The following is an 18,861-nucleotide window of genomic DNA, read 5'->3' on the forward strand; positions in this document are numbered from 1 at the left end:
GTCTGTATATTACAGCGCTGCCTCTTGGCATGAAAATAACATTTTGGGGAGATGGACGAACCACATAATCCTGAGGGTGAGGTTTTTTAAAGCACCGAGGTGATTTAGAAGCCCAAGCTTTGTTGATTCTCAGGGCTTGCTGTTTTGGACAATCCCATCCATAGTGTGTATGGAGGTGCAGGAATTCAGACTTCCATTCTCTAGCTGAGCTGTTCTAATCCATTGCTCCAGGGTGGACCATTCTTCATACTCAGGATTCATTTGGTGATGAGAACAAGTGGGGGAAAGTGGTAAGAAAACTCAGAGACAGTGGCTGGGCCTGATTCTCTGCTGCCCTGCCTCTGGTGTTGTCACGCCCACCTGTGCAACGTGGAAGACAGACAGGACCAAATCCAAGTCTGGTAGGGCTTCAAATCCATCTAGCCCTCCGTTTGCATACATTTTTGATTTTAAGGCTAGAAGGGACCATTGTGATCATCTAGTCTGATTTCTTGTATAACTCAACCCATGTAAAGAGCGGGAGGGTAAACAGAGGTGAAGTGAATTGTCCATGGTCACACAGCAGCCTACAGCAGAGCTGGGAATAGATTTCACACCTTTTGCCTCAGGCCAGTGCACTTTCCACTAGCTCACACTCCTTCCCATGTCTGGCCTCACCAGCAGGTGACCTATAATTAATGGGAATCATGACGAGGTTCCCGATAACTCCTGTCAGTTACAAACAGGAATAAAGTACAGTGATGGGCCGAAACTAGAACTCCAAAACCAAATACCCCTAAACGTTTGGGTCCCCAACCAGAGCTGGCTCCAAACTTTGTGGCTCAAGTCTATGTCTACTAATGAAACAGGAGTTTGTCTTTAGAGATGAAAAGCCCTCCTGAATCTCAGTGAGACCTCTTTCAAGTAATGTGACTTCAAGGAATCACTGATTTGGCTGGGGACAGCAAATGGGTGTCTTGTTTAAAGTTATGAATGACCTTTGTCATTATCGTTCATACGGCAGATCTCCAGAGTCTCCTGGAAATAATGACCATGCAAGTCAATTTAATAACCCTCAAACTCCATTTGCTCATGTCTTTAATGCAGACAATTTCACAGATTAGCAGCTCTACCACCATCTGAAGTGAAGCTTAACTGGATTTAAGCAGGATGTGAGGATAGCCTTTGAGAGACCTTACAAGACAAGGGGGGGAGCTCTTGAATTTGAGAAGTTGTTGAAAGGTCTGTGTGAGGAGGATCTTTGAGAAAGATTGATGGTGGAGCTCAGGTATCACAGCACAGTTTCTCTAACAACTGGGAAGTGTGTTAAGGGACATCTGGGGTCACACAGTCAAATTTGGGGAGGACCAGGTCAATTTAGAGATGAACCTCACCTTTGAATGAAGAAAACAGTCTATAAAATATGATATTTTTGCTACATATTTATTTGATTTATTGCAAGGAACAGTTGGCTGTTGGATTCTCCTGTGAAAGCAATTAGGATACAGTGATGGGGAAAGCACAGAGAGGGAGGTAAGGTAAAGCCGATGCCTTAAGAGCTGGATAGATTACTAACCCAAAGGCCAGGTTTCAGGCACTGTTCTGCACTGCACACCATGACATTGCCATTGTGCAGCGTGTGAATATCCCACGGGTCTCTGCACGCTGCAGGGAGATAAAGTTTCAGGTTGTTCGCCGAGAGGCAGAGCCATGGCTGGGGGTATCTCAGGGTCAGGGATGCTGTTCCCAGGTTAAGGCTGTGAGAAACATTAAAAAAGAGAAAAAAGGCAGCGAGTGAGAGAGCGCTTGGAAAGGTCAGCATGAACTCTGAAGGTGAGAAGAGCTGTAACAAGGGATTCTCATGAACCTGAGTGACCCAAGCTGGTCCCGATTGTGATGGTCCGTTTGGGTGAGGAGCTGCATTGCAGCATTTAGGAGCGCTGACTGACAGCTGATATTTAGAGCCAGGCTGGACAAGGATCACAGGTGTTACACAGATGCTTGGTAGCCTGACATCCCTCCAGTACAGAGAAATAGACCTTTATGGCTCTCTACTCTTCGAGAGCCGTCTTAAACTGTTTCAGACTGTTCTATATCGAGGGCCCTGTGAAAGAGCTGTGTAAACACCGCCTCATGCATCTGAAACTCCTCTTATGCAGGCAAACCAAATCCATTTAGCAATGCCATGGAATATTCACCAGAACCCAGTGAGGAGGTCACTCTGAATGTGGAATTCAGACTTGGAAACTGAACCTGGACTCGGGAACTGGTGCATGTGTTTATGAAAAATGTTCAAACACATACTTATGTAATGGGCTATGTTGATCATAACTTGAATGTATGTCATATCAGAGAAAGAAAACGCTATGTACAGAAACTAGTAAATCTATTAATTTGTACAATTCAGCTTCATAATTTTTTTTAATTCTGACATTCCTATAAAAATTATGCTGACAAAGGGTTATTGGAACAATTTTGGTTTATCCCATTTTTTTTTAATCAAAGCATATAAAACATCTCCTGATCTAGCTTTTTGGAATGAAAAATGAATCTTAAAACTGACATGGTTGTGGGCATAAGTCTGCTAAAAGCCATAATGGTGACAAGTTACCTCTGAGATGGTATGAGGCCAAAGGGAAGAGAGAATTTTAGCTCGGCACTGTCAGACGATGAGACAATGACATAGCTAAATGGGTAACGCAAACAGCAAGGAACTGAAAGCACTGTACATTGTGATGCAAAAGACAGTGTCTCCTCCAAATGAATAAGAAACTTTATCATGGTATATAGCCAGTCTCTGCAATTATAGTCCAGCTACCCATTTATACCATGGTCCATGTGATTCTCTGCCAGTTTTCATGGCCTTATATAGATTTTACATAGTGTTCAGGCCAAATGTCCATTTTAAGTCCAATACTCATTTTTTACCCCCTGTCTATAGCAGACCTCATGCCCTGAATTGTATCCATCAGACACTACCTCATAGCTCAGTCCCCTTCTAACTCTGAGATAAGTGCTCTGAGAGGGAGTACAGTAACTTCCTCCGATAAAGAATTAAAAGCAGAGGTGAAAAGTCACTGATATTGAGAGGATCTGTCACAGTAGAAGGCAAAAGCGAACGGGCTTCTAAATCAGTCAAACATTTTAAACATCCCTTATGTAATTGGCAATTTTGTAATATTTATTCACAACAGATCTGATTGTTGGATTCCCACTGGCTCCCCTCAGGAGGGTTTGCGTGAAATCAGTTTGAAATGGTGTGTCAATTTTTTTCTGAAGTCACCATCTGGCTGATAGACTTGAGTCTGTTCTAATACACTGACCCAGTGAATCGCTGCTAAACAATTCCCGAGGGTCGACACTCCTCTCGCAGGCAATCCGGGGAAACGCTGCAGCGAGAAAGAGAGAGCCAGGCATATTTTAATGTGTTCTGTTGAAGGATTGTAAAAGAATTTGATTTATGTAAAGAAACAAATCTTTGGATGGTCTTGTTCACTCTCACTCTGTGATGCTAGTTTCAAATATGAAGGGAGATTTAGGTCTTTCATTAATGACCCAATAGTGCTGCCTGGAATTGTGCTGGCAAGCTCCTTTCTCTCCTCCCCCCCAAAAAACCCAGACCAGCAGAGAGGAACCCAAATGCTCAATATCAGCAACCTCTGCAACCCAGGTGGCAAAAATAAATATTTGATCAAATACATTGCACATATATTTAAAATACGTGCCATCATATGGAACGCTTTGGAATATTACCGAAGCAGCCCCATTTCATATGACAAACAATCCCACGGATGAAACAGTCAAATATCATGTTTTAAAAATATATTGATTTAGCCTATAGTGTGAAATGAGGCATCATTTGAGATAGTTTTAGATCTTTTCTATATGCTCTTACATGTTAGTGACACATGTTTGTATGGGAAATATTAGCAATTAGGAGGTACATCTCTCTTACTACATGTATGCAGATAGAAAAATGCCATTGCTACTTTTATCATTGTGATGTTATAATTTCTTATTATGAACAAGTAAATATATATATTTATACCTTTCACTATATGAATAATTTAATTGTTCAGCACAATACAGTATATGGAACTTGCACCTTTCACTGTTTCTATACTATGTTGCACAACTAACCCAGCTCTCTGGGAGTATATATACACCCTTTATATATATGTATGCCCTTATATATGTATATACACATAAACAACACACAACCATATTTCAGCCTGGCAAAATTCTATTTACCCAGGATGACTAATTTTTTTTGACAGGCGAGTAAATTATCATCATAGCACTCATTTTTTCCATTACCATCAATCATCATTCTGAAGAGTGAGCAAGCAGTTTTTTGTCTTAGGCTGGTAAATTTTCCTAATAGTTTTTCAAGGCTGAATATTATGTGTGTACAAATAAAATTTATTTAATATAAACCTATGCTAAGGGCTCGATCGAAAGCCCAAGCCCGTCAAAATCAAATGGAGGCTCTCGACTTCAATGGACATAGAGTCAGGCCCTAAAAGATCATTTGTTTTTCTGCAGCATCTCAGAGAGCTAGAATGCAGAGAATGTTTTACAAGGGTTGGTAAAGAATCGCTCCTTGTAGTCCTTTCCCACTGGGATAGGTAAATATGGAGCAGGGTAAAGCAATGAGCTAAAATATAAAGCCTGTAAAGATATCCAGCCTACTAAAGCATGGCAAATAAAGCAAAAAAAATTCCTGCAAATATCTATTTCAATTTTAAAATTAATTTGCTTCAGCCATGCTGATGTCCACTCTGTTTAGTTTGCACCCACGTTCGAGTGCCTGAACTTTACTGGCACAAACATTCACAGAAAGCCCATTTCAAAAGTTACACATCCAAGTATGTATTATTCATGCATGCAAGTATGTTTGCTGGAGATGACTGTGCATTCATCCAACTGGGAAACAGAAACAACACCATGTGACTTATCTGACCAATTATTGTTAAACAACATTGCAGTTCAAATTTTGAATATTTTAAATCATGCCACAGAATAAAAAAACAGCCCCCCAAAAAGCCGTTTGTGGATTAAATTTAAATAACTAAAAGAAATCTGATGGAACCATGATCTGCTTGCGGATATTGCATGAGCAGAAAGAGAAGCTAAAATCCTTGACTGTATTAGTCATTGTAAATCATTGGCCTCGCTCTCATAGCAGACTAGCTATTGTAAGGGGGGATGGACAGTTAGGGTCTGTGGGGCATAGTATTAATTGGAGGCTAAAGGGAAAAGGAAGTTAAGGAAGAGTGTGAAGAGAGTTAGTGGATCAGAGGGAGAGGGTGCCATATAAATAGAGCAATATAAAAGAGTGAGATTCCCATTCATGGGGAATCAACGCTGGGACAGTGAGAAGGGCCACATTAAGCAGCCAGTCATTATGACGTGTAAGAGTCTAGGTACAACAAATCCAAGGAGAGTTTTGAAACCCAGGAGTGTCATTTTGAATTGGATTTTGAGAAACCAGAAGAAGAACATGCCCACTGACTTCAATGGAAGCAGGCTCAGGCCGAGGGTCCTGTTTCCTGGGGTGAGAGATTAATTAGAGCAGTCCCAGCATTCTGGACTCACTGATGCTAGACCAAAGGGTAAGAACTGCAGTAGTCAGAGGGGGACTTGATTAATGCATAAAAAAAGATTTTTGCAGAAAGCGGGCCTGGTACAGACAAGTTTTGGCAGCGTGTTGCAGGTGCTGATAAACATCACTCGTGGACCAGACCACTTACCACGGCACGTGAATGGGAACAGCAAGCCCAGCCATGGTCATGGGTGTATCCAAGATTTCTTCCCTTCATACCAAGTTACTGGAAGTCAGTTGAGATGATTGTATCTTAGCGAAATGAATATAAATCTTTTAACAAGGCTTTCAATTTATAAAGTGCTTATTATCCTCACACGGTCTCAGAGGCCATTACAACAATATGCAAGGCTTATTAACCCCATTTTACAGAGGGGGCAAATAGCGCCCAGAGGAGGTGATGTCACTTGTCCACAGGCAGGGTAGAGAACAGGACCCAGGGCTACCAACTCCCAGTCGTGTGGCGCAATCCAAGAGAACACAAAAAAAAATGCATTTTCAGAATGCTATTTAGAAATTCCTGTCACTATGTGGTCCCTGTGAACATGATAGATCCCCAAAGGGGATCCAGCCAGTACCTTTAGAAATCCCTGCTAGCGTTAGTGGGGCTGACAGTCTTCTGATATCTTGGCAGCATGGAATGACACCGAGGAAACACATCTCACCGCAGGAATGCCTGGGACATCAGAGATGTTCAAGGTTGCAAGGGACGTGCTATTTTAAAAAATGTTGGTTAACATGAGAGTAGTTGAAACTTTTAGCATAAACTGGTCTGAGTTTGAGGATATTTAAAATGTTGATTCATTTATCAACAGTTCAACTATGGTTAAATTAACAAAATTATGAAGAAACTAAAATTTGTCTTACAACAACTTTAAAACTCACTGATCTCCCATCCGTCCCAATACTACGAAGCAGCATTTCCTGGCCTCTAAGCCACATTTTCGGAAGAGCAAGACAGTGGCTCCCTGTTTGGGTGTTAATTTATTATTGCTTTAGTAGAGGGACGCACACATTTTGTCATAGTGTAGATGTCATTGTAGGGGAGAGCTTGTCCTATGGACATATCTCCTCCTGTGCACTATTGTGTCGACTGTGTGGAGGAGCAGCTGCGATTGTTATAGAAGGAAGGAGGTGGGGTGTATCAGCAGAGACTAAAGGTCATCCTCCATTTTGGAAGGTGGAGCTTTGGGGTGCAGATTGGAGCTAATACTGGGCTCCGGCTGCTATGTAATGTATAAATAAAAGTAATTTAAGTGTTTAATACAAGCGCTCCATTCCTTAAAGAGGAACACGACACACAGCCCATCTCCTGTCCCACTTGTGACTGTGTATTCTCCCCAGAGTAACTACAGGAAGTGCTCAGATGGACAAGAAATATTTTCATGAAATTCAGCAGCTGGGAACAAGGAGGAAAGCCAGCATCATAGGGCCAGCATGTTTTCCATGGACCACCAGCGAGTGCTGCCTGGACCACTGTGTGAGAGCCATCGCTTTGTTACAGGGCCAATTCCACACCAGCCCAGGCAAGGAACTGCTGCACTAACAGGGCTCTGGCCTACCTGTCCTTTCCCTGGATCAGCTTTCAGGAGGCTGTCCCTTTAATGGCATCCCACCCCCCCACACCTGAGGCATAGTGCTCTCACTGTGCTTAAAGCAGCAGGGCTGTACATTTAAGAAATAGTTATGTATTTATTTTAAACTGATTTAGAACCCAAACCTGCTCCCTTTGACGTTGAGGTCTTGGACACAATAGTGCCAATCCCAGGCATCCTGAAATCTGGAGTCAGGCCCCCCCAAAATACACAAAATCATGAGAGTCTTTTTTTAAAACAAATAATAGAGTCAGGATTTATTTCTCTATGGGTTTTAAACCTTTAAGTCACACTTAGGTCACATCTTCAAGCTTTTCTCCGCAACCACGAGGGCTAGAAACTTACTGTTTTTCAAAATGAAAGCTGAGATTCTCATGAATTCACTTGTCTAAGGAGCTCAGGCCTTCAAAAAAACCAACAACAAACCCACCGTACCCTGAGAATTGGCTACATTGAGACTAGGAGTGGGAGTAGGCCTATATTCTTCCTTGTAGTGATTTGATTACTCTGTGTATTACACCGTAGTTTCTTTCAGATCTGATTTAAGGAGTAAGATATTTTACTCAGAAACAGAATCTTTACATTTGAAGCTCTCTCTAGTCACCTACCAAATGCACCCCACTTAATTTTTTTCTCTGCATAACCCTTTTATTTACACAGCCTCAGGCCAGTCCCATTTGACTACATTTGTCATTATTCCAATTAATTGCATATCAACTAATTGCATAATATGGCTATTTGCATGCCAAACTGAGGTCCACATGCTGTTCTTTGTAGCGTAATTGCTCAGGATAAGTGACTAACTGGGATATTCCTGAGATTTTGCTCATTGATCAATTTCAGTGGAAAGAAATATTAGCATGCTGGGTAAAAAAAAACCCGTATGGTGGAAAATATCAATGGGATTTTAAATGAGTAGTAATAGTAGTGCATGGAAACCTTCAATCTAATGATGAGATGAACAACATGCACACAATTAAAGGTTAGCTAAGAGAGCTTACAAAGGTTCGCTTCTTTAAAGGCCTAGTAAAGTCAACTGAGAGACTCCCATTGGCCTCAATGGGATGTCAATCAGGTCCTCTATACAAAACTTTGGGTACTCGTATACTATGACTATATGCATATTTAGTGAATGTTTTCATGGCTGTACATGTAACCAGAGTGCATTGTATTAACCATTGCTGAACGCTGGATTCAGTAGGCTGTTGAATTTGGAAGCCCTGGAAATCTTTGTGACCCCCCCAAACTTCCACAGGGGAATCTTATTAACTTGGACCTAACTTGCTCCCACCCCATAAGAACTCTCCAGTAGTCAGAAATATAACATCACACCTCTAGCTATTGCCTGCCAGGTATCCAGTGGTGCTTGCTTCCTTTATTTAAACACATTCCTAAATATTTCAGGAGGGGTAAGAAAATGATATTAAGGCCTATCTGAAACCACTCACGTCTCCCCCAAAACAAGGTATTTACTTAGAGGTGGTGGGACCTGGATTGGCTCTAAAAAGAAACGTCCCCAGTCAGCATCAGGTTTCAGGTTGGTGGCCTTCATATAGCAAGAGACAATGTGAGAGGGCACTTACAAGTGAGAATTTTAAGGTAAAACTCTCAATGGGGTTCTGAAGAACATTGGTGTGGAGGGAGCAGGCATGCAGAATGCAACCTGGGAGGAGAAACAGCTAGCGGCAGAGCCAGGATTAGATTGCAGGACTCCTGGTTCCTAGGCTAATCATCAGTCTGTTAAACCATGCTGCCTCTTTTTAGCTCACTGAAGAAAGTAAGTAAATCGGTTTAGTTCATGTCTGAAGATCGGTAACATCATAGCAGAAATTTCTGAAGACTTCACAATCCATCATTAACTTCAAGCACTCAGCAGCTGACCTTCCAGTGATCTGCTGCACATCATCCATCCATCTCCTCACTGGTTGTCCTCTACTATGATGAGCCTCCACAGTTCCTGTCATAACTTTCTCATGGTTATTTCCATCTCTATGCCTAACATGACCAAAGTACTATCTCATGGCAATCCTGGAAAATGTTCCTACTATGTGGCAGAGTATCAAGAATCCTTATAAATCCATTGTTCTAGGAGGCCTTTAGCACTTTAAAAACTTCTGTAGCTGCCTACTTACCTGGGTTATGTTTATAAGGAAAGACATGATTCTATTTGCATCAGTAACATATTTTAAGCCACGTTTTAGAACATTATACACAATGACCAGAAGAGCGTGTGAATGCCTGGGGTAGCTGCTGGCTGCCGTTCACTCTTAGCATGTTTAACCTGGGCATCCCTGGGAGATCGGGGCTGTCTCTGCTCAGCTGTTTCCCATCCCTCATGTCACAGGGTGGGATGCAGCTCTAGTTTCTGCTGCTCTCGCCACTGCTGAAGATAAAGTGAAGAGAAAGCTGGATGCAGGCTCCTGTTTGCAAATACAGATGAAGACAAACAGATGAATTCAAGCTGCTGGAAGGAAAACAACCCACAGCTCCTCTGGCTAATGGTGGGAAACTCAAAGGGTAAACAAAACCCTCGGCAGGTCCCTCTCATTCCCACCAGCCCTTGGAGTCCATCAGTGTTTTCTAATCTTTACTTCTAGAACCAATTGATTTCTTGCCAGTCTGTAACTTTTTACTGATGTTGTGGCTGTTACAGTTAAAGACAACCAGGTGCAGTAAACAGGGATGTCTTCTCCCCTCCCCCTCATTACCCACAGAGACACACACTGAGCTGAGTACAGGGACTTGTACTTTCCCAGTCCTAGTGGCTCCCAGCTTTGAAGGACTCAGAATCCCATATGGATAAAGAATTTACTTGCTACCTATTTGTCGTCCTGTCAGTGACCTCATTCATAGTTGCAGGTACATAAACTGAGAGATCACAATACAGAAAGTGATACACCAAAGACAGCCTTTACTACTGACCCTATTTCAGGATCAGAATTCATAAGCTGGTGTATTTAGCCACTAAAAGCTAGATCTTCCCCTCCCATGAATGATCCAAGAAAGGGCAAAGGTATGCTCTTGGGAGGTATCATGCTGGCTGAAAAGGTGTGAGGAGTTTGTGGAGGGTGCAAACCTGCAGATCCCCCATGGGAAAATTCTGCATTTCTCCAGCTCCATGAATAGTCAACTTTCTGCACCATTTCCTATTGTGTCCTGAGAGGGGTGACTCAAGCCCATCCCTAAAGCAGCCATTCCCTTCATTCTGTTCCCCGTCCTTCTTCAGCGGCATCATACACAATATTGCCATCCATAATTCCTTCTCCATCTTTCTCCTCTTCTGACTCCACCCGATTTTTCTCTGCACCATCTATCAGAAGGGAGACTCATAAAGGCCCATCTGGAAATTTACAAAGGAAGGTGACCAGGCTCTGACCACTTACTGAAAAAAGGAATTTTCAGCAGTTTAGGGGGAGTTGTGGCTCATGCCTCTCTCTAGCTCTAAGTCAACTTTCCATATTAACATATTATAATAGTAACAAATTACTAAGCGGTCAACTGGAGATCTACAAGTTCAAAATACTGTACAAATGTTAATCTTGGAATATGTCGCAGAACTATTTCGAAAGCATAGAACGCTGCTGTTTGTATGGTTTTGCATATACTTGTTTGCAAAGAGCATGTCATTCCATATACAGCATAGTTTAGATATGTTGGACCTACATTATCAGAGTTTCATCCACTCAATGTCACTTCCATTAAAAATGAAATCAGGAAACCACTTAAAATATACGAGCCCAAATGTTGTGTCTTTTGCTCAAGAAAAACTCCCACTTAGTTCATTGGGAATTTTACTCCTCTATGGGCTGCCGAATGTGGCCCATTGTGACAAGTCAGAAATTCTAATGCAGAATCTCAGTATTTTTTTGACAGTCCTTTAATTGGCTTGAGATTTTATGAAATTCACAAAAGCAGACATCCATCTGTTTTTCCTGACTTTCAGTAACAATATTTATCATTGCAAACGTGTCAAAACAATAAAACCATATGACATTTATGCAAAGGACTCCTTCTTAAAAAAAAATCACAACTCAAAAGGCTCCTGCAGGACTTTTCAGTAAGCACTTATGGGTGCAACAGTTAAAGCTACAATTGTAATTCCTACCCACTCACCCCCAAAATATTTTAACAAGGGATCATTTCTTCCAGGCAGGTGGAAGGACATACCTGCATGACCCTGTCTAACAACCTCAAACCAATCAGTGGAAAAAAGTTCTGTAGGCACAATGAATAAATGTGGTTACACCAAACAGAAATCAATATCAATTTTTGGTGGAGGTGAAGCAAGTAGTGCAGGAGAAATTAACTAATGTCGGGAATTTGTCTTAAGGAACTTGAACCTGATGTTTCATGTTTTAAGAAATGGGAATGTTCTTTTAAAAATCTGCTCATTTTCTTTTTTGTATTTAACAAGTATATAAATGAGCATTAATAAACCTGCCTTTGACTTTGTCAGCATTAGCTGATTACAGTGCGATCCAGCCTTATCAACAGTATATACACTGCATGTTAAGTTCTGTACTGTATTTAAATTATCCGTAATAAATTTACAAGTGTTGCTGCATTGTCCCTCATCATATTTTCTCTGGTGATAAGCACTCAGGGTTATGTGTTTACATAATGGAGCCCAATGTAAATGAAGAAAGAAAAGACATTTTGACCAAATTTGATGTATTGTGCAAATTCCTTCTTTTTTGGGAGATGGTTTCCTCCAGTACAGCAGGCTGCATTATATCCCTGATCCATACTTTGATTAATGGCATTGCCCTTTTTGTCTGCTTCATTGTGACCTCATCTAGGGTGTTGTTTTAAGCCCCTTTTGTTCTTGCAGTGTAACTTATACAGAATAGAAGATTAACATGTCGTTCTAGAATTCTTTTCGTAAGGACTGAGTAAAAACTAGCCTGGGCTTCCATCGCCGACTCCAGAACATAGATCAATTTTGGTACATGACGCGTGTCTTCCCGAAGAAAAATTAGGTCCCTAACGGAACCTCATAAAGTGACTACGTCTCTTCTCTTTTGCTGAGTAAATCTGGTGCATGTGTGGTTCTGCACCTGCATGCTTGGATGCACATGTCTCTGCACAGTCAATGTGGGTGGGTTGCGTGTGTTGTACAGATGTGCCCATGTGATTGTGCTGCATCCCTGGCATTGACCCACACTTGTGCCAGGTGCCTAGTATTATGCAACGCCTCTGGGACTGTCTGGTATCATGGAGCTACGTCCGGGATCACAGACCTGCGCTGTGTGTCTGGGATTGCACAGTACCTGTACTGTATTTATGCCTCGGCTCGGGTCTTTTTTATTAGGTTTAGGCAAGGGCCATAGAGTTTCTTCATGTATTACAGTGAATAATTAGTCCAGGCAAGCAGTCTGCAGCTTTTTCAAGCCTCTAGAAACAATCCCTCATCCCCCAATTTTTACCAGCCACCAGGTTCACAGCTACTTCTTGATTTCTTCCTTGAATCAGTGAAACGGGAGTTTGGATCCTGCAGAGTCAGTCTGAACTCCACGCTGATTGCACACATCTGTCTTCTACTGACAGTTTTGCCTGTTAGTGGAGTGAGTCTGCTGTTTAATTTACCTGACTTGTTAACAGCTCACTGTTTTGAAGTTGCAGGAAGTAGCTGATTTCACATTTACAGTCAAAGCATTGAATTCCCATTGGATAACTAAAATTCACAAATAATCTGGTAATTTGTCCGCTGTCTTGGGAGCCCATGGGGATGCTGATCAGTATATATCACAGTGTTTTGGTAAAAAGATTGATGAGCAAAGAGGAACACAGCACAGGCTGGCAGCCTTCCAGGGAGGGATGTTGAATGCTAAAAGCCCAAGTAAGTCATTGCCAGTGAATATAGGTACAAGGGCTTTTACAATCCCTGAATCACTGTCTTCTTAAAAAGGACTGCTTGGGAGGGCAGTTCGGAGGACATTACATTCCCTGAATCACTCGTTACTTTAAAAGAAACTGCACTGAATGGTTGTCCTTTATGAGCTCTGCATCACTGCCACCTTCACCGGAGACTGAATTGCTGGGCTACTCTCAGGCCCTCACACCCCTGAATCTCTGAGGAGGGAGGGGGAGTTTTCATGCCGCTGAGTCACTGATTCTCAGGATGGATCTGCATTGGGCTCTATAAAGTTTCTCCCATATCTAGAGGGGCTGACGATTAGTCCCGAATCACTAACCACTGCAATGACAGAGAAACACGGTTGGGGAAGTTATCCCCACCGTGCGTCATGGGCTTCCTTTCCAACAGCACCAACTGACCCATGCGATCCCAGTATACTGCCCTTTTCCCTTTCAAGAGCTTGTGTAGGCCCATTAGCAGTGGCTCTTCCTGCTGCTTCCTAGAGTAATAGCTAGCCCAGATTTTTGCTCTCCATGGGAAAACTCTGCCCTTGGATCCTGGAATGGCATTCCCATTGAAGGAAACGGGAACATCAAGTTTACACCAGAGGATAAAATTGGGCCCTGTGTGTGCATCTTGAGGTTTATTTTATATTAACACTGTTCTGAATATAAACTTTGCTGATGCAACCATAGCAAAGGGAGAACTATTCTCATGCTCTCAGCAAGAACCATACACCTTACACCTCACTGAGGACTCCTGTCTATAGCCATGTTCTTCTGCCTGCTCTACAACATATTGGTGGTCTTGTTTGTTCTTGGACCTGCTTGATCTTATTGTCCTATGTATGATACAGCAGTGGTTTTCAACCTTGTTTCATTTGCAGACTCCTAAACATTTTTGAATGGCGATACAGACCCCTTTGGAAATCTTAAACCTAGTCTGTGAACCCCCAGGGGTCCGTGGACCACAGATTGAAAACCACTGTGACACAGTATAGTTGTAGTTCTTTCTTAAGGAATATATTTATTTACAGACACACACGCACACACGTTTTATTATTAGGGATGGACAAAATAACTTCCCCGAACTGTGAACATCATGGGTTAGGACCTGAATGTTAGTAGGCTACATAGGAGATATGGTAAAAAGAACAGAGAGGACCATATCCAGTGAAAGAGTGTGAAAATGGAGCAGAGAGGAAGGAGGGTAAAAGAACAAATATAGAAACAGAGAGAAACTTGTGGTAGAAAAGAGACAACATGCCCACTTGTGGCAAGCAAGCTCTGAGATGGCTCTTCTCTTCATGACAAGGTCCTTGTGCATTTTGGAGGGCACCTCTCTCTTCGTTGCCTGAGCTTGATAATGGAAATCAGCTGAGAGACTGGTGCTGACAGACCCTTGAATTGTATGTCTGGTGGCAGGATACTCTCAGTGGAGGACTTTGGAATTCACTCCCTCTTTGGCCCAACACAGTCCAATGCTGTTGACCATGAGGCTCATTTACCCAAATCTTTACTGAGGCGGATGCTGGCATGGGGCTTGGTGGCAGAATGTTCTTATTTACATTAATGAAGTTTGGTTGGCATGATGTAGCGTATATTTGTTTTTGTTGTAAATACACCTAGAGGGCATCTTATAAATGGAATTAATTACAGTTGTTAATTAATTTAATTAAATACAGCGCACAGGTTTTCCTTTCACTAGACAAACAGAATGGACTATCTTCAGTGCTGACTCACACCATGTGCGAATCGACTGAGCCCAATTTATCCTGCCTGCGACTCCGCTGCAATCAGCAGGCCTCCACCTGGGAGCCTGTGTTGCCAACTCCTGTGATTTTAATCATGCATCTTGCGATACTGGGCATGTTGGAAATAATTTTTCCTAATCAGTTTATTAAGGTCTACTATGACTCAGCTTCTCCATAAGAATTCCTTTATTAGTCCCAAAGGCCACTTGGGGTGTTGGTTACCTACAAAATACAGACATAAGCCTACACACCCATTTTCTATACCTTAGCAACAATAAAGTTATAGGCATTGGCCAAAATACTTACAAGTTCAGGCCTGGGAGACCCCTTCCCATCTTGGCGTGGCTCCAGAGGGGAAAGGAAAAGCTCTGACCAAGAACCCCTAGAAAAACCTTGCTTTCTGATACACTATAACAAACAGGTGATGTCATTGCTGGTTACTGGATCTTCGCTAAAGTCAGCTGAAGCGCTTTAGGACTGCACTCTGCTGCTCTCCCTTATCTCCCTTTGCCATATTCCCCCCCAACTACTGGACTAAGCATTTCTAACCAATTACTTACTGCACCTGGTGCCCAATTAACCATGTTTTCTTTATTTCTATTGCTTCGCCTAAGCTTTACGTAAGATAACACTGGAATTTCCAGGGTCACTACAAATTTAACACAAACAACTTCTCTTTCTCATGATTTAAGTCTTTTTAATCACGTGTCGGGCCTATCATGCATGCTAAAATCCAAACTCAATTTAAAACCATATTTCACTCAGGCCTAACATGGGCCTGTATTCATACATGGCACTTTTCCTAAAGCCCGAGCTCACGGAGTCATGTGATTATGTGAGACTATCAGATTTTGTTTAAAAATGAAAGCAAATTTCTTGTGCTTATGGTTGCAAAGAAAAGCTTGAAAACATGACCTGAGTGCACCCTAATGGCTTAAAAAGCAGAAGACAAATAGACAGAATGCCAGAGTTATTTATTTAAAAAACCCTCTTGATTTTTAAACCAATCTTTTGATTTTTGGAACCTGACTTATGTTTTTTGAATGTTGCTGTTGATGACACACAAACTTGGCCCAGGGGGGATGTTGATGGGAATGCAAAGCAATAACTCGCCCTTCAAAAACCCACTGGAAAGGGAGGGTCTGGGAGCTCGGGTGCTTGTCATTCTGCAAAACCATGCTGAGAGGCTCTGCCTCTTCCAGCCCCATTCGGGTGAAAAATCGGGACACGGGGTGGGAGGTAATAGGATCCTATATAAGAAAGACCCAAAAATCGGACTGTCCCTATAAAATCTGTACATCTGGTCACCCTAAACCCCATTAGCTTTATCCATACCCACCAATCCCCAGCCATAAAATCCACTTAAGTGAGCAGAAAGGACTGTGACTCCTTTCCCTGCCATTTTTCCTCTGGAGGCAATTCTCAGGCTAGGAGCAGACATATAACACAGGAGTAGGAGCCCACATCCAGAGGCCCTCTCTGAGTTGGAAGAGAGAGCAGGGAGACAGGGTGTCTTCAAGCGAAAAGGGACATATGGGTGCATATGTGAGAGCATGTGCACTTATCTCAGGGGGCATTGCAGCTGGGGTTGAGTGTCTCATGGCACCTGTATGTTGGGGGCAGGCATAGTGGAGGGCTGGGTGTGGAAGCAGCTGTTTGTCTCATGGAGGAAGTGTGTGGGGGGGGGGCATTTCCAGGGGGCGGGAAGCAGTGACTTGTCCCTGGGGTGTATGCAGGGGGAAGAGGAGCATGTATATGGGAGAGCAGGTGGCTCTGTTATGGTGGAGGCAACCGAGAAGGTGGCCTCTGCATAGAAGAGAGCATGTCACCAATAGCCTCTTCCCAAACTTCCCATGAGCCAAGCTTGGTGGCCAACCCAGCCCCCGTGAGTATCTTGTCTGTGTTGATGCTTTGCATAAAATGAAAGGTTTGTAGAAGACTTGCGGGATGCTTCAGAACTCCGGTCTGTGGAAACCACCTCCCAGCTGTCCCCTTGCCTCTGAAAGGCTTTCTTCCCCTCCCATCCATCATGAAAACCACCTCTCAGCTGTCCCCTGGCCGCTGAGACTCTCTCCCCCTCTCATCTATGACAGGCACACAACTGATTTTCAGGAGCATGGTAGGGTGAGCCTGAATGAACCCAGTGCTTTCCTCAGACCCATAACACAACTGAAAAAGCAGAGTCTATGGATCACAGGGCATAACCATGGAAGGAAACACAAAGGTGGGACACGCAGGGACCTTTCCTGTGTCAGACACAGGGACAAACCCTGTTTCCTTTACTCCTGCCAGTCACAAGCATCCCTGGTGCCGAGAATCCTTCTGGCCTGAAATCAGTGACCATAGCCATAGCTGTGGCTGGGATGTGGGTTTATGTGAAGAAAGGAATAATGTCATTGATGCTGTCGATGGAGCAATGGCCTGGGAGTCAGGAGATGGGTTCTGTTCTTGGCTCTGCCACTATCTTGCTGAGAGACCTTGGACAAATCACTTCTCTCTGTGCCTCGGTTTCCTCTCCCACCCTTTGCCACTCTGGACAGCTTAGAGGGCTACCTTTTCCAGGCAGGGTCTCCTTCTATGTTTGTATGGTGCCTCTAGCACAATGAGATCCTCATCTCTGTCAGGGCCTCAAAGCACTACCCCAATACAAATAGTAACAGTCACCTTTGAGCTGCCATCCGCTGCACTGACTTCTACTTCACTCAGTCACAGGCTAATCTGATACTCCCACCCCTCCCCTCCCCCCCGAAAAACTACTGTCACAGGTCACTGGGGTTCTCAGATGACCTGCAATGGAAGCAGCAGCAGAGAAGAACATTTGAAAACTGATGATGAAACTACAAGGCAGAAGCAGGCAGGCTTCCAAGACAAGAATTTCCCACAATCCTTCTCCACAGCTGTGGTAGCAGCAAAGGGATCATTTTTCTCCTGAATCGTCACAGCTGCTAAATCACAGCTAGCAGAACTTTTCAGGAATGTAAATTGCATCATCAATCCCAGTCGCCTTCACTCTACTCCAGAAGCCAGCATCCCATGCTGTCAACCCATTTCACAGGCCACCCGAATCCAGAATGACCTCTCCAGACGCAGGAGAACCCCCACCCCCTGCAATAACTGGAAATACCTCTCCTCTTTTCCCAGGCCTAGTTATACAACCAAAGGCATTCCACGTGCTACAGAAACACAAGCCACTTCCTGTGACTCGGATCCATGATTAGTAAAGGGCGCCTGGGAAGGGGTCACGACATAGTTAATGCTACCTTACCACTCACCCTAAACCAGCGGTTCTCAAACTGTGGGTCGGGACCTTAAAGCGGATTGTCACCCCATTTTAATGGGGTCGCCAGGGCTGGCTTAGATTTGCTGGGGCCTGGGCCGAAGACAAAGCCTGAGCCCCACCACCTGGGGCCAAAGCTCAAGCCCCACCTCCTGGGGCTGAAGCCGAAGCCCGAGGGCTTCAGTCCTGAGTGGCAGGGCTCAGTTTACAGGCCCCCTGCATGGGACTGAAGTCCTGAGGCTTCGGCTTTGGTCTCCTCACCAGAGGCGGTGGGGCTCGGGTGAGCTCAGGCTTCAGTCCCCCCTGTGGGGTCATGCAGTAATTTTTGTTGCCAGAAAGGTGCAATGAAGTTTGAGAACCCCTATCCTAAACCATTAAAAGATTTGGCCAGTACTCCACAAAAGCCTCAACTGGATCCTACCAATTAACACCTGGTATACACAATCCTTTCCTGAGCAAACGAATAAAAAAAACCCAACAACAACCAAAACCAGTCAAAAGACAGGTTCAGCTGCACCTATCCACTGCCAAGATACTGATGCCCTCCCAACCAGATGTCAAGCTTGGCTGTGGCATGGAAATGCATTATTTGTGTTGTGCTGATAGGTAGCTTGCTCCTGTCCTTTGGTGTGGAGGAGGTCAAGTCTCCTGTTCCTAGATCTTTCTGTGACATTTGATGGAGTAGTCCACAGATGAAACATTCTGAAGATTTAGCCATCACCATAACTTCTCCCTCTACTGAGAGAGCCTACCCTCAGGTAGTCAAGTCAGTCCTTACCCTGGGTGTTTTGACTC

At 43.5% G+C, this 18,861-nt stretch overlaps 1 long non-coding RNA gene across 1 annotated transcript; it reads right to left on the minus strand.

The window, feature by feature from the left end:
* Nucleotides 1-1,497: 1,497 nt before the first annotated feature.
* Nucleotides 1,498-5,839, minus strand: LOC120373734. Its single transcript, XR_005585673.1, has 3 exons — nt 5,733-5,839; nt 3,303-3,368; nt 1,498-1,736 (listed from the first exon to the last, which is right to left on the minus strand). It is a non-coding gene; the product is annotated as an uncharacterized LOC120373734 (long non-coding RNA).
* Nucleotides 5,840-18,861: the final 13,022 nt, after the last annotated feature.

This window comes from Mauremys reevesii, linkage group 10 (genome assembly GCF_016161935.1).
Source record: "Mauremys reevesii isolate NIE-2019 linkage group 10, ASM1616193v1, whole genome shotgun sequence".
Lineage (NCBI taxonomy): Eukaryota > Metazoa > Chordata > Testudines > Geoemydidae > Mauremys > Mauremys reevesii.